Here is a 13,875-nt window from a genome sequence, read left to right on the forward strand (position 1 = left end):
GATAACCTGAGTGAATGTTGGGCAAGCGGTTCCCTACAACTCCTAACACCCTCACTCCACACCTGGAATGCAGAAGTGGCCTGGGCAGGGAGGGCCAAGGAATCTTCCCCGCAGCCACCTGAGCCACCAGGACTGCGGGTGGAGTCCTGGCAGGGGAGACTGCAGGCTGAGGATGCGTGGCCGGAGGCAGCTGGGTTGGAGGGGGAAGCGGGCCTGGCGGACACACGGGCGCCGAAGGAGTTAAACAGGGCCGGGGGCAGAGCGCCTGTCAGACGCGAGCATGTGCAGTTTGCGCTGCATCCGTACTATGGGTGAGTGCCGCCGTCGCCGCCTGGGGCTGGGTTCCGTGGGGCAGCAGCGTCTGCAGCTCTCCGGGCCCCGCGCCGCCCGGGCGGCCGTGGACACTCTCTGCGGGAATAGTCGCGGGCGGGCGGGCGGGCGGGCGGCGTGGAGGAGGTTTGGCGGGTCACTCGCGCGGGGGAGCCCGAGCGCCGGGCGTGGGGGCGGGGAGCAGGCGGCGCAGGAGAGCGCCCCGAGTCCCGGCGCGGGAGGAGGAGCGGGCGCCGGCCCAAGAGACCGTGCTCCTGGCCGCACCTGCGTCGGGCGGGCGGCCGCCCGGCCCTGCTCTGCCTTGCCCTATCCTCATCCCCGGCCCCGCACTGGTAAGGTGCCCGCGATGTCCGCAGAGAGGCCTTTCTGCCGCGGAGAGAGGTGTCTGAGCGGGGCGGGCAGCGCGGAGCGCGGGGGCTCGGGTGATGGCGCGGTGATGGGGAAGACCCGGCGACCCCGTGTAGGGACACTACCGGATCCCGCTTCTTCTTTGCTTTCGGTTTCGAGCGGCTGCTGGGGCTGGAGAGCGAGCCGCAGATTAGATGGTGTGTCTGAGCTTGGATTCCCTGCGGGGGATGGGCGCACAGGGGGGCGTGTTGGCGAAAGGGGTGCACACTGGCAACTTTCCCTGCCTGAAACAAAGGGGTGCCGGTTTGAGGCGAGGGTGAAAGATCCGGCCGAGAATCTCAGATCTCTGAAGGTTGACACCTCCCCCCCCCCCCAGTGGAGTGCACCCTTAGGCCCTCTGGAAAGGACAGATGGGGGCGCCAGACTGAATGGAAGCTGGAGAACCGGGTCTTGGGAGTGGGAACCACAGACCCTCCTTACTTTGCTGGTCAAAAGGAGCCTATTGCCTTCTCTCCGTGTGCATGAAAGAACTGGGTGGTGGTGGCTTGCACTCTTTGGCATTCTTTTTCAGGTGGGTGCCTAGATCAGTGCCCAGCCCCTGGCTGCCAGGTCTTCATCTGCATTCCCCATCTCTGTTTCCTGGGGCGAAATGGAGGGCTGGGATGGGGAGCGATTTAGCCCCGTTTCTGGCAAGGCCAGGAAGGCCAATGGAGTCTTTCCCATGGGTCTTCTTTTCTCCCATTTCTATGACCAGTCAGAAACTCAACCGTTTTCCCTGCTTTCCTTCACCAGTTTCTCCTCTCTTCCCTGGGGTTTCTCAGGAGGTGGATATGTGATCGATTCAGGCACAGAGTTGGTGCCAGGCTGTTCTGACACCGGTTAGACTTTGACTGGAGGCCTCTTGGAAGGTGCATACCAGTGTAACCTTGGGGCTCTGCTTACCCATTATCTCTGCACCCCAATAACAAACGATCTTCCGATTGGGGTCCTCATGAAGCCTGAGTCGCCCCCCCCCCGCCCCCGTGGACCTGCCTTATGAATGGTATAAGATCTCTGTCTCCAGAAGACAAATGGGCCGTGTTCCAAGGTCCCAATCCCCAGTCTTTGTCTCCAGGAACCCGGTTCCTACAGCTTGCAGAGCGCTTGCATGTGACCATTGGCTCTTGTCCTGTGGCAGCACCACCATCTAGGAGCTCAGGTCATTTAACTGGTTAGAAGGCAGAGCCCATCTGCTCCTCTCTATGGTCAGACTGGAGACAGGAGGTACAGTAAGCTCTGAACTTGGGGTGATCCTCTTTCGTCTCTGTGAGTGAGCTTGGACCAAGGGTGGGTCTGCAAGGACATCTAGGTTTAGAGACATGGAGGGGGTAGGCTGAGATGAAACGTTCTTTCTCCTTTCTGAGACTTTGTGTTCAGAAGCAGAGTCAGGAGGCAGTGGGGGAGATGGAATGCTGGTCTTTGCAGAGAAATGGCAAGTTGATTTACTGCTGACTTTGGCCACTTCAAGACAGGATCGAGGGAATTCCAGGACTTGTAAGGGGTCTCAGGGTAAAAAGAAGTGTGTGTCGTGTCATCGTGTCCCCCCCCCCCCGCAGCATTCGATCCGTGGTCCCAGAACTAAAGTGGCTAAGGTTGGGTCAGGTGGCTAACTCAGATGACACAGACAGCCCCACTTCTGTAGCGCTCCTCCCAGCAGCTAGGCAGGGTTGATTAATTGCTCAGTCCAGGTTGGGTTTATCCCAAGCTGTTGATTCACAGCTGAGGATGGTGGCACTGGCCTGAACTCCCCAGCAGAAAGGGTACGAGAAGGCTTTTCTATGGACAGATTGCTCTCCAGATAACACAGACTGCGAGGTAAGGAGACGAAGCTCCTCTGACTCTCTTTGAAAGTGATGGGACATGATTTCCTACATTTATAAACTGATTTAAGAGCTGGGGTTCTTGAACGGAGGACATTAGAAGAGTTAGTAAGCCTTATTCTACGTTTATTTCAGTTGAATCCGGCTTCTGTGTTGTTTCTGAAGGGGAAAGTGTCACTTTACAGGGAAGGGCTAAATTACAGCTTTTTCGATAGGGAAAGGTCGGTGTTAGTTTTAAAAGTGTCATTTTTATCAGAAAAGCTGCTCAAGTGCACAGGCAGTTTTCTGTCTGCCTCTGCTCATGGGACATCTTGGAGCTTCCTGAAGGAGATGACAAGCCAGGACATTAGTGCCAGTCCCCCTCAAAGCTCTGAAAAGGGTCTCTGATGGTGTGGGGAGCCTCTAGTATTAAAGGGAGAGAGCTGACTGGGGCAGTAAAGTGAGGCACCTTGGACTTAGCTGCAGCCATATCAGATCTGGCTGTCCTTGAGGGAGAAAAAGGATAGCTAACCCTCCTGCCGCTCTGCTGCTCTCAAATTTGTGTCCCTTCAGTCCCCTCCTCCCTTCCACCCCCTAATTGCAGACAAGATGGTTTGGATTTTAGTGGGTTCTTTTGGTTTTGTTCTGTGTTTTAGTTCAGAAACATTCCTTTTAAAGTGTGAATAAGTCTCTCTTGGCACATTCTCAGCTCCTTTTGTTCATACCTGGCCAAGGATGGAGTGCGGAAAGGGATTAAGATCATCTGAAACTGGCTATATTTTTGGCTTCTTCCTCCCATTCAGAAACCAGAATGTTTGTTATTGAAAAGTAAAGTGTAAGCGAGTTTGAGGGAAAGGGACAGGAGCCGGTGTTTTTGGTTATTGTCCTGAAGTCCCACCCTGAACACTGGCTGTGGTCTGCTAACAGTCTTCTCATGGGATTTGAGAAGGGTTAGAATCAGTTATATTATGATTCGAGGGTTATGCTTTTCCAAGATACTTGAAGAGAATTTGGGCGCTGTAGGTTTGGCTCAAGATGTACATTTGGGTTGAGCATAGTGACAAATGCCTGAGCATAGTGACAGACCTTAGAAGATAAAGGCAGGAGGATTTGAGGCCAGCCTGATCTAAATACAGAGTTCCAGACCAACCCGGATTCTATAATGATACCTTGTCTGGGAAAAATAAATATGCTTGCCTCAGATCAAGCCATGGGATGCTCCATGCTGCTATCTGTAAATTATAGAAAAGGAAATAGTGTCTCCCTCTGGCATGCTTATCCACCATAAAACAGAGGCTATCATGGAAAGCCTGCTTGCTTGCTTCTTTTTGCTCACACAAGTTAGGCTGCAGGAGTGGGTTCCTACACGTCTCCATGCAAAGGTTCTACTTAATGTGCATTTTGACATCAGTTCCCCTACCTATAAATTTAGTGGGGATGAATTGTAGGGTTGATATGGCCCAGTGCTCCTTCAAAGAATGGCTCTCAAAGGAAACTTTACATCCCTTTCTAATGCTGACAGTTTTGTCATGGGTTTGGACATGTCTAGCAATCTAAAGAATAAATGCAATTATTGCCATTTGCGTTTCTGAACTTCTAGACTCCACCATCCCTTTTTCTCTGATGGCTCCTGGGGACCATGAGACTTCCTTGTCTCTGTCATAACTGGTGTTGTAGAGAAGACATTAATATTATGGCAGTCTTCATGGCAGGACTTGAGTCTTAAAATTGTTCTTTCCTCTGGAATCTTGGCAGCATACAAAATTTCACTGGCCATGTAGTGTTAGGAGATATAATTGATAAAGGGGCATAATTAGTGACAATGTTTCTATCGAACCACTTCTCTCCAGAGGCCCTGCATTTGGAACATACTGGATCATCCACTTGTGACTGCTTTTGCAGTTGAGCTTGAATGATGAGTGACTTTTAGTTGATCTACCCATTCATTGTTTCAGTTTTTAAGAGGCACCCTTGTCCTATGGTCTTCGGGATTGGTCCATCTTCACAACAGAGGTTTCAGTGGGGTCTTGATACCAGCCCTGAGTCTAGAGATGCCAGCCAAGAGATTGAAGGGCTGCAGAGAGAGAGGGTTCTTCCCTGAACTTCTGAGGAAGCAGTTCATGCTTTGAGATAAATGTACACACGGGGCTTCAGACAGTGCAGCATGAAGCCTGACTCCTAGTTAATAATGACCATTATATGTTTTGTTAACATTTAAAAATTTGAGAATTTTATACAGTGATTTTCTCTGACCCTTTAGTCTAGGGTTGTGTTGTAAATGCACCAGTTGGGGATGAATGACCACTACAGTCATTCATTCTCTACATTTGACACTTGTGGATCTCTGTGATGGTCTCCACTTGTCATGAAAAGAAGCTTCTTTGCTGAGGGGCGAGAGCTACACTTATCTGTAGGTATAAGGATAAATGTCTAGATTACTGTTAGAAATTATACTGGTTTAGGAAATTGGCAGAGGTGGCTCTTCTCTAGTGTCTGTGACCTCTCCAGACATGAGTAGTTGGCTAGTTTGCAGTGCCTGGCATGACTTCCTTCCTGTTAAGCAGGCCTTAAGTCCAACTAGATAGCTGTGGTTTACCCCCAAGATAAAACTGCAACTATTGCACCACTGGGGATGTCTTGCAGGCCAGTCATTGTGCGGTTCATAGCCTTTACAGCTGGGTCAGACTATTGATTGCTTTTCTTCCTTGGCAGCTTGCATAGCTCCTTCCAATACTGTGAGAGTTAGTCCTCAGGGAGGATCATGGATCTGTTTCTAGCACATGCACAACCCCCATCGTTTGTCTAAAGGATGTTCTCAACTAGTCTCCATCTTAGTTGCTAGTCTTTAGACTCTCCCTTCGTCTTGTTCCCAACACACACACACACACACATACACACACACACACACACACACACACATCCAAAGCCAGGAATAAGGAACCTGGATATGGGTCACACTTTTATCTACATCACAATACAAATATGGACAATAAATATTGTTATCATTGGGCAGCATTAGCAGCAGCTCTAGAGTTTTCTCTGATATTGTGCAGGAATTGTTTGTTTGTTTTTTTATTGCCCAACATGATAAGACGACCTTCTTATACTGACCTAGTATAGGTGCCTTCAAACTTTCCTATGCCCTCACAGTTCCTGGTATGTGAGTACACTTATTAAATCACCAGCTGTGATAGTTGGATGTCGTCAGACATCTAGGCTTCTAGGTCACTGGACAATGACATTGTTCTAAGGAAACTAATGACTGCCAAACATCTCCAAAATCAGGAAATCTGGGACTTCTCACTTGCTCAGTTGACCTTGGGTGACCCATTTCAGTGCTCTGAGACTTAATTCGACAAATGGAATTTCAACTGGCTTCAGCAGTCAGAGCATTAACAGTTGGCAGTTGCCATGTATTGAATGCTTACTATATGCCAGGCATTGGGCTAAGCACTCTTCATATGGTCTCCTCTCACGCCAGTGAGGAAGCTACTATTGATTATCCCCATTTTACAGCTGGAAAGATGGAGCTTCGTGAGTGATTGCATATCATACAGCTAGAAAGTGCCTGGACTGGGATTTGGACTGAGATCTGATTCTGCTGCAGATTCTGAGTGTTGAATTGGTTGAGTGGTAGAACAAACGGTGGTGAGCGACTCAAAGTGGAGGTGGTGTGAGCACATAAGGAGAATCTGATGTGGGTTAAACATGGCCAGCTAAAGGAAGATGGACACACAGAGTCTTAAAAACTAGCATCCCCGTGAGTGTTCAGGACAGGGCAAAGTGTGTACCCTGCAGTGGGGAGGTAGACCAGATGGCCTGGAAGTTATTGTAAAGGGAACAGACTTTCTGCTTGGCATAGCAATGTATCTTCTAAACCCTGTTTCATTCTGATGCTAACATTTTCCTCTTGCTTAACAGGCTCTTGGGCAGCATTTTCTTTTCTGTTACCCTCCTGCCTGTCATAGTAGCTCATCTTAGCAAATTCCTGACTCTAGTCTTTGTCCTCCAAGCTCTTCCCTTGTCTATCATTATACATCTGGGGAATTTGATTATGACTTGAATCCCAGATATACTTTGTAAAGTACAGAAGACATTAGACTAGGGGTTCAATCCCTAGCATTGAAAAAAAAGTCAGTTTGCCTTATATCCATCAGATTATCCTATATCCTTCAGGCTACCCTATTCTGAGAACGCATTTATGCCACCAATTACTCCATTTAGAGATAACCAGCTACTTCCATGGTAACTGTCCTCATTCCTAGACAATTTGACTTTGTGTCTCATACCATTTGGGGGTGATTATGGAGAGGAATGAGAGTTATGGGGGTGGCCTGGGAGAGTTGGGCTGACCATATTAGAGTTGTTGAGATGGTAGTTGATGAGATCACATGGTAGGGACAAGGAGACAAGTTCTGGATTCAGTTTGATGACTGTACAGGGACATGAATTCTCTGGCTTTTGCTTTCCTTGTGTATAGAATAGGAAATGCAGATGAGACTATCTCTAACCTCCTTCTGGGAAGTGTGCTGGATGATCCAGTGGGCTGGGGGTAATTCTGGCCTTTCTCAGGGAGAACTTAGCTCATCTGCAACTGAAGGAAGTCAGAGCTGGGGAAGCTGGAGGAGAATGAAGTCATATTGGAGTTTAAGGGACAAGGCCAGAGTAAGAACTTCTTAGTGAAGGGATAACAGAACTGGTTTTCACCTTTGTCCTACTGAGGTGGCAGAAAGGTGGCATTTATGTGCCTCCTCTCCTCTTCCTTCCCACAGTACAGTGAGTACCCGTTTGCCTTCTCTTTAACTTTAAGCATCCCCTCTCATGGTCCCAGCACAGTCTTCAGGGACTGTCCCCAGCTGTGCATGTCTCACATTGTGCATTTGGGTTTGGCAGAGTCATCTCTCCTCCTCCCCTGCTGCTCCCATGGTCTTCAGGACTCTGGGACCTTGCTTGAACATTCTGGGTAACACAGTGTTTATTTAGCCCCGCCTCTACTGCTGCCCTATCTCTGCCAGAAGGGACAAGACCAAACCATGAACTCAGCCTGCATGCTTGAGGTCATGACCTCTTTGCTCACATCGGAGTCTCCTTTGAGTAAGGCCATTATATAAGGATCTGCCCACTCTCTCATTCAGCCTTTTATATCCTCTGCTTTCATTTGATCGTATTCAAGGTAAGGAACGAGTGAGTTCCCACTGAACCCACCAAACCAATCATTTCTGTCCTTGTTTTCTCTGCCTTTCCCTCCTTGCTCCCTATTTCCCTCTACCATTTATTTCTAATAGTGATTACCATACCTTTGAAGGTACGAGAGCCTATTTTAAAATTTTAAATTAAGTGTATGTTTTGTCTGCCTGTATGTCTATGCACCACATATATGTAGTACCCAAGAAGGCCAAAAGAGGGCATTGGATCCCCTAGAACTAGGGTTACAGAAGGCTATAACCTGCCCTGGGGATTCTAGAACTCAAACCTGGGTCCTCTGGAAGAGCAGCCAGGGCTCTGAAGCACTGAGCCACCCCTCCAGCTCCATGAGAGGCCATTTTAACTACAAGGACAAACATTTCATTCTAACAGCTACTCATGAAACAGTATTGTGTCCCATGATGCCTTTATGTTTGCTCAGTGAGTTTAGTTCTTTCCCTGCCTAGGGATGGACAGTCAGTCAGGCTTTCTGAGTTTTCCCGTTGTTCATAGGCAGTAGAGGGTTCTGTGGTCACTTTGAGTCACATGGCCTCAGTTCAGTACTTTATACATCCATGTCTTTGCCACTGAACTGCAGAAGACTGGGAAGTGTTCAGTGGCCAGCACTATGGTTTCCTGGGCCCAGCATGTATTTAATGCTGATTTTTTCTCTTGTGCCCACACTCATGGGTTTCTCAGAGAGCACTCTCTTCCCAGCTGCTGAGATATTCACAATGGAAAATTTATCACTGGACATGGTGACTCATGCTTATGATCCCAGCATCGAGGAGGTTAAATCAAGAGGTTTGCCACAAGTTCAAGACTAGTGAAGGCTGCATAGTGAGTTCCAGGATAGCTTGGGCTATAAAGCCACGCCTTGTCTCAAAACAAACAAATAAAAAAGAGCAAATTATCCTTCATTCCATATTATTTTTCTTGCCTTAGGGTCTCCAAAGCCAGTGATTCACCTTCAGTCTCTTTCTACTAAATCTCTTTAGTCTGTCCAAATAGGCCTTCTGGATGAGACCTGCCCTCACCCACTTATGGCACTCCTAGAAACCAATCTCATATCCTTTGGAACGGTGAACCTGGAGTACAGGCTTACTGTCTGCTCAGCGTCTCCCTCCATCTTCCAGCAGCTGATGGCCAGTCTGGCTCACCCTCTGCATATCCCTACCCTGCCTTCTCACTTGCAGGGACCAGATACCAAGTTTCCTGAGTGGTGCTGTGGCAGCTCTTCTCACCACCCAGCCCTCAGAGCAAATTCTCTGTGGTGGGAGGGTGAGGCCAAAGCCCAGGAGCAGTGCCCTCCACATTGCTCTGTACAGATACTCTCCGGTGTCGGCCTATTCTGGTCATTTGTACCCTCAGTATGAGGGAGAAGCTTGCACACCTTTTTTTTTTGAAAACGTTCATCCTTAACTGGTGTCACATTGGAGAACACCACACCTTTTGTATCTTGGTATCTTAGTTAAGATTTCTGACTTAACATCTTGTTATATGTATTTCATTAAAACCATAACTATCAGGGCTGGAGAGATGGCTCAGTACTTAAGAGAGCATACTGCTCCTCTAGAGGGGTCCAAGTTCTGTTCCCAGCAACTATCTCCAGGGGACCCAATGCCTCTGATCCCCATAAGCACTGTCACTCATTCATATATACCCACACACAGGCACACATATATACATATGATTAAGAAAATATTCCAGGCAGTGGTGGCGCACACCTTTAATCTCAGCACTCAGAAGGAAGAGGCAGGCAAATCTCTGAGTTTGAGGTCAGCCTGGTCCACAGAGAAAGTTCCAGAATGAACAGAGCTACACAGAGAAGCCCTGTCTCAAAAAACCAACCAACCAACCAACCAACCAACCAACCAACCACAAAACCGCAACTGTCAAGTTGGGTGTGATAGTATGTACTTAGCACTCAGGAAGCTGGAGCAGGAGAAAGGATCACGTATTTGAGGCTGGGGAAATGACTCTCTTGGTAAAGTGCTTGCAATGCAAGCATGAGGGACCCAAGCTTGGACCCCAGACCCCTGTGTACAAGTGAGGCACCACACACGCGCGCGCGCACGCGCGCGCGCGCACACACACACACACACACACACACACACACACACATCTATGAACCAGCCCTAGGAGGCAGAGACAGTGGATCCCTGGAGCTTGATGGTCAACCAGCCTATCTGAGTAAGTGGATGGCAAACTCAGCAAGAGATTCTGTCTCAAAAATAAGACGGGAGAAGACTAATGTCGACACAGGGTGCATCTGCACACACACACACTCACCCAGGAATGTGAACATACACACAGAGTTGATCTACTAGGTTAAGGAGAACAACTAACGTTTATTGGGTTCTTACATAGTCATTCCTCTATGTCCAAAGGTTATGCATCTCTGGATTCAACCACTTTCTGATGAAAACAATTCAGAAAAAAAAAAAACCAACTTGTATTTATACTGAACATGTACAGACTCTTCTGATCATTATTTTCCTAACAATACGACATAAGCAGCTGCTTATGTAGTATTTATTATGTGTGATAAGCAAGCCAGAAGTGATTTAAAACATGGGGAGGATGTGCTTAGGTTATATGCATTTTGTATAGGGGAATCCTCATTTCTGCGGATTTTGGTATCTATGGGTGTTCCCTAGAAGCAGTGGCCTTCAGACACAGAGGATCACTGTAGTGCTAAGTGCTGTTTTTAGTACAGTGAACATGCACTCTCAATCCCCACGAGGAAGTTACTTGTATTATCTCTATTTTACAAATGAATAAACTGAGGCAAAGGGAGGTTAAAGCAATTTGCCTAAGGTCACATAGTTGGCTTTGGTGTTGGGACTTGAATGGAGGAAATCTGACCCTGGAGCATGCACTTTCAAACCACAATGCTCCGCTGCTGCTTCCCATAAGGGAGGGGTCATGAGGATGACACACATATGACGGGCAGATGCTGTTTTCAGTGCTACTACTTATTGGTTCCTCACTTTGCACTGGAGCTCTCCCTGCGTTGTCTTTTCCTCTCCCCACCTCCCCATCCCAACCACTTCATCTGTGTCTTTTACCAGAGTCGAATCCACAGGCCTCAATGACCTGTCTTGCACATGCCATCACTGCCTCCCACGGATGTGCTGGCTGCAGGGCTCTCATCTGTCTGTCTACATTAGAACTCATCTTAGTCATAGAGGCATATTTGGCCCTTGCCACTCTGCTAGTATCTTTCAATTCCTCTTGTCATTTCATCACTAAGTTGCTATTATTGCATGCTTTTATGCCAAGATCAGTGAACACACAGTTGGCAATTGTAGCTTCTCATCTCTCTGCGCCACCAATTGCCTATTGCTAACCTATGCTAAGCCCTGGCTTCTTTAAGTCTTTGTTCCATCACCTTTAAGTTGCAGGCGTGGATTAGGTCCCTTCAACTTGCAATAGTCTGATTGTATTTCCCCTTGAAATTGCGTATATGAGTCTGCCTGAGTTTATGTATGTGCACCATGTAGGTGTAGGCTTGTGGAGGTCAGGAGAGGTGGGGAACCATCTGGAACTGGAGTTACAGGTGGGTGGGAGCCGCCACATCTTACTTACCCTTTTGTTTTCTGTTAACTTTTAGGATCCTGAGGGTTCGGGACTCTGCACATGGTTTACATGCAGAAGATGTGTATAATATTAGTTGGGAAAATAATTCATACGATGTCTTGACCAGATTTTAGAAATCACATTTTCTGGGTGATCATGGTTTAGGTGAGGGTTCTGTGAATTTACTCTTTTCAGAGTGAATTTAAAACAAACACTCCAGATCCAACCTGCTGCCTTTCCCCTTTCCACAGACCTAATTAATGTCATCATGGTCAGGCCTCTTTAATGACAATGAATTATAAACATTCTTAAACTGGGAGTTAACGTGATAGTAGGACCTGACCTGGACTAAGATAGTCATTGATGGCTAGCTACTCTCATGGCAGAGTGTGCATGTCCATAGATGCCATTACAGGGATGTTAGTATGTTTATCTATGGGAAGATTCCCTACCCCGGGCTATGGGAATTGTGTCATTTACAATATATGCTCCGAACTACTTTTTCAAAATCTAAGACATTCTGAATTCCAAGGGCATAGGCTATTATGTTTATGCTTCTCAGCAGAGCTGCCATTGGGACAGGTCCTTGAACTCTTCAAATGTTATAGAACTTCCATGAAGTCTCTACTTCATTGACTTCTCCTGAATCCCAGCCCTGGTTTCCACGAAGCTGCTGCCATTGACCATGGTTTACAGAATTTTTAAAATGTTGCATTTAAATACTATTTCTGGTAGCTGGAGAAATGGCTTAGTGGTTAAGCTCTCTTGCTGCTCTTGTGGAATACCAGATTCAGAACCCAGCACACATGTTAGGTGGCTCACCTTGACCTGTAACTTCACCTTCCAGTTTCCAGAAGATGTACAGGTATACATAAATACTACACACACACACACACACACACACACACACACACACACACACACACACACACACACACCTCAGTCCTAAGTTGCTTTAATTTTTGGACTAAAGCAAGTGATTTTTGTTTTTGAGCTGAGGTTTGCTATGTAGCCCCAGCTGGCCTTGATCCTTCCTGCCTCAACCTCCCAAGTGTTGTGATTACCATGGAGCATTATACCACTTAGCTACCAGTGCTTTTCTGTTCTCACCTGGTCCTGGCCTACCGGTTGGTGCCTGAAGGACTCTTGGACCATTAAGGCTGTGGCTCCAAAATGAACTGGGGCACTCCTGTTAGAAGCTATGCTCTGTTTCCTCCTTTGTATATTAGCTCACAGGAATAGGCTTGAAGTCTTCTGGAAGCATCTAATGTACTTGGGTGTTTCCTTGGAGCCCCACGGCCTTGCTTTATCCTATTCCACCTGGGAAGTGATACAACTTCTTATTGATCATCAGTTTGCTTATTAATACTTACAGTTATGTTGTCTGGGCATTTTATTATCCATTTATTTAGATTGACTATTTGAGATAAGGTCTCACTGTATAGTCTAGGCTGGCCTAAAACCGGTGCTGTGGTTGCCTTCCTACCTCATCCTCCCAAGTGCTGGGAACTACAAGCATAAGCCACCACCCCTGTTGATCACACATCTGAAAATTTAAAAGTAGATTCAAATGCTCATGGGAAATGTAAAAACAACACAGACATGCAAAAAAGATAGAATATAGGTTATGATTGTTTCCCCCTTCTCCTCTTCCTCTTGTTCCTCTTCTTTTTGCTAGGAAACTGAGAGGAATTAGGATGCAAAGTTGCATGTTGACTGGCCATAGGCCCTGTTTCTAGTCCTTCCACAAGGCTCCTTTCCACTTAGCCCCTCGGGTTATGAGAGACATGTGAACGAACTATCCTCTCTTACTCATAGGGCACACACTCTCTGACTTTGTCCCTGTTGAGAAGTGATGGCTAGGCCTGTAGAAGGTTAGGCCACTTCCCTAGACTATTAATTAATCAGCCCCTCTCTAGAGGCTCAGCCGTAAACATTTCTAGCTCTGCCATTTTAACCCGTCGGGAGTTCTCTGGGCTGCCCCGTCTCTGTCCCTATTCTTGTCCACAATTCCTCACGATATGGCATTTTCCATAAATATCCCTAAGCATCCTCTTACATACTGTTTACTCATCTTCATAGCCATTAAGGCAGATAGATATCCCACAGACTCAGCTTGGCACCTGTTCCTTGGACTTCCTCTAAGCACATCTCAGCCCCCAGACACTGAACCATTTGTCATCTCCCTGCCCTCTCCAGATCACTTTCAAACTTTCTATTGTTATATGGAGCTGGAAAATGCTGAGGTATAGTATAGCTTGAATTCGTTAGGTAAATGACATTTCTCAAAGGTGCTCAATTGAAGACTGGCCATATCATCTATACATTGATTATTTGGGAGCTCCAGTCTGTGTCAGGGAAAGACCAGCGTCTTTACTCTGTGGGATGGATCACTTGAATTGACCACAATTCTGCCCTTCTTCTTGTTACCCTAGCATTTCAGTTTTCTTTACTTTTAAAGACACAACCTACAATCAAACCCCCTTTTAGTCAGCAAATTTGTAGTGTTTCCTAATTACTCTGAATAAAATTCATATACTCTGAATAAAATTCACAGACACTGACACCTACATATATACACATAAACATTTAT

At 47.0% G+C, this 13,875-nt stretch overlaps 1 protein-coding gene across 3 annotated transcripts in view; it reads left to right on the plus strand.

Annotated features, from left to right (window-relative positions):
• Window positions 1–290: 290 nt before the first annotated feature.
• Tmem229b (transmembrane protein 229B) overlaps window positions 291–13,875 on the plus strand; it is a 42,299-nt gene continuing 28,714 nt past the window's right edge. The window contains exon 1 of one of the 3 annotated variants that reach the window (XM_027418364.2): window positions 291–311. The gene's annotated coding sequence lies outside the window, so the exon portion shown is untranslated. Of the gene's footprint in view, window positions 312–517; window positions 663–745; window positions 876–13,875 lie in introns of those variants that run through there. The other 2 variants (XM_027418362.2, XM_027418363.2) reach the window with 2 other exon arrangements.

Source organism: Cricetulus griseus, chromosome 5, assembly GCF_003668045.3.
Source record: "Cricetulus griseus strain 17A/GY chromosome 5, alternate assembly CriGri-PICRH-1.0, whole genome shotgun sequence".
Classification (NCBI taxonomy): domain Eukaryota; kingdom Metazoa; phylum Chordata; class Mammalia; order Rodentia; family Cricetidae; genus Cricetulus; species Cricetulus griseus.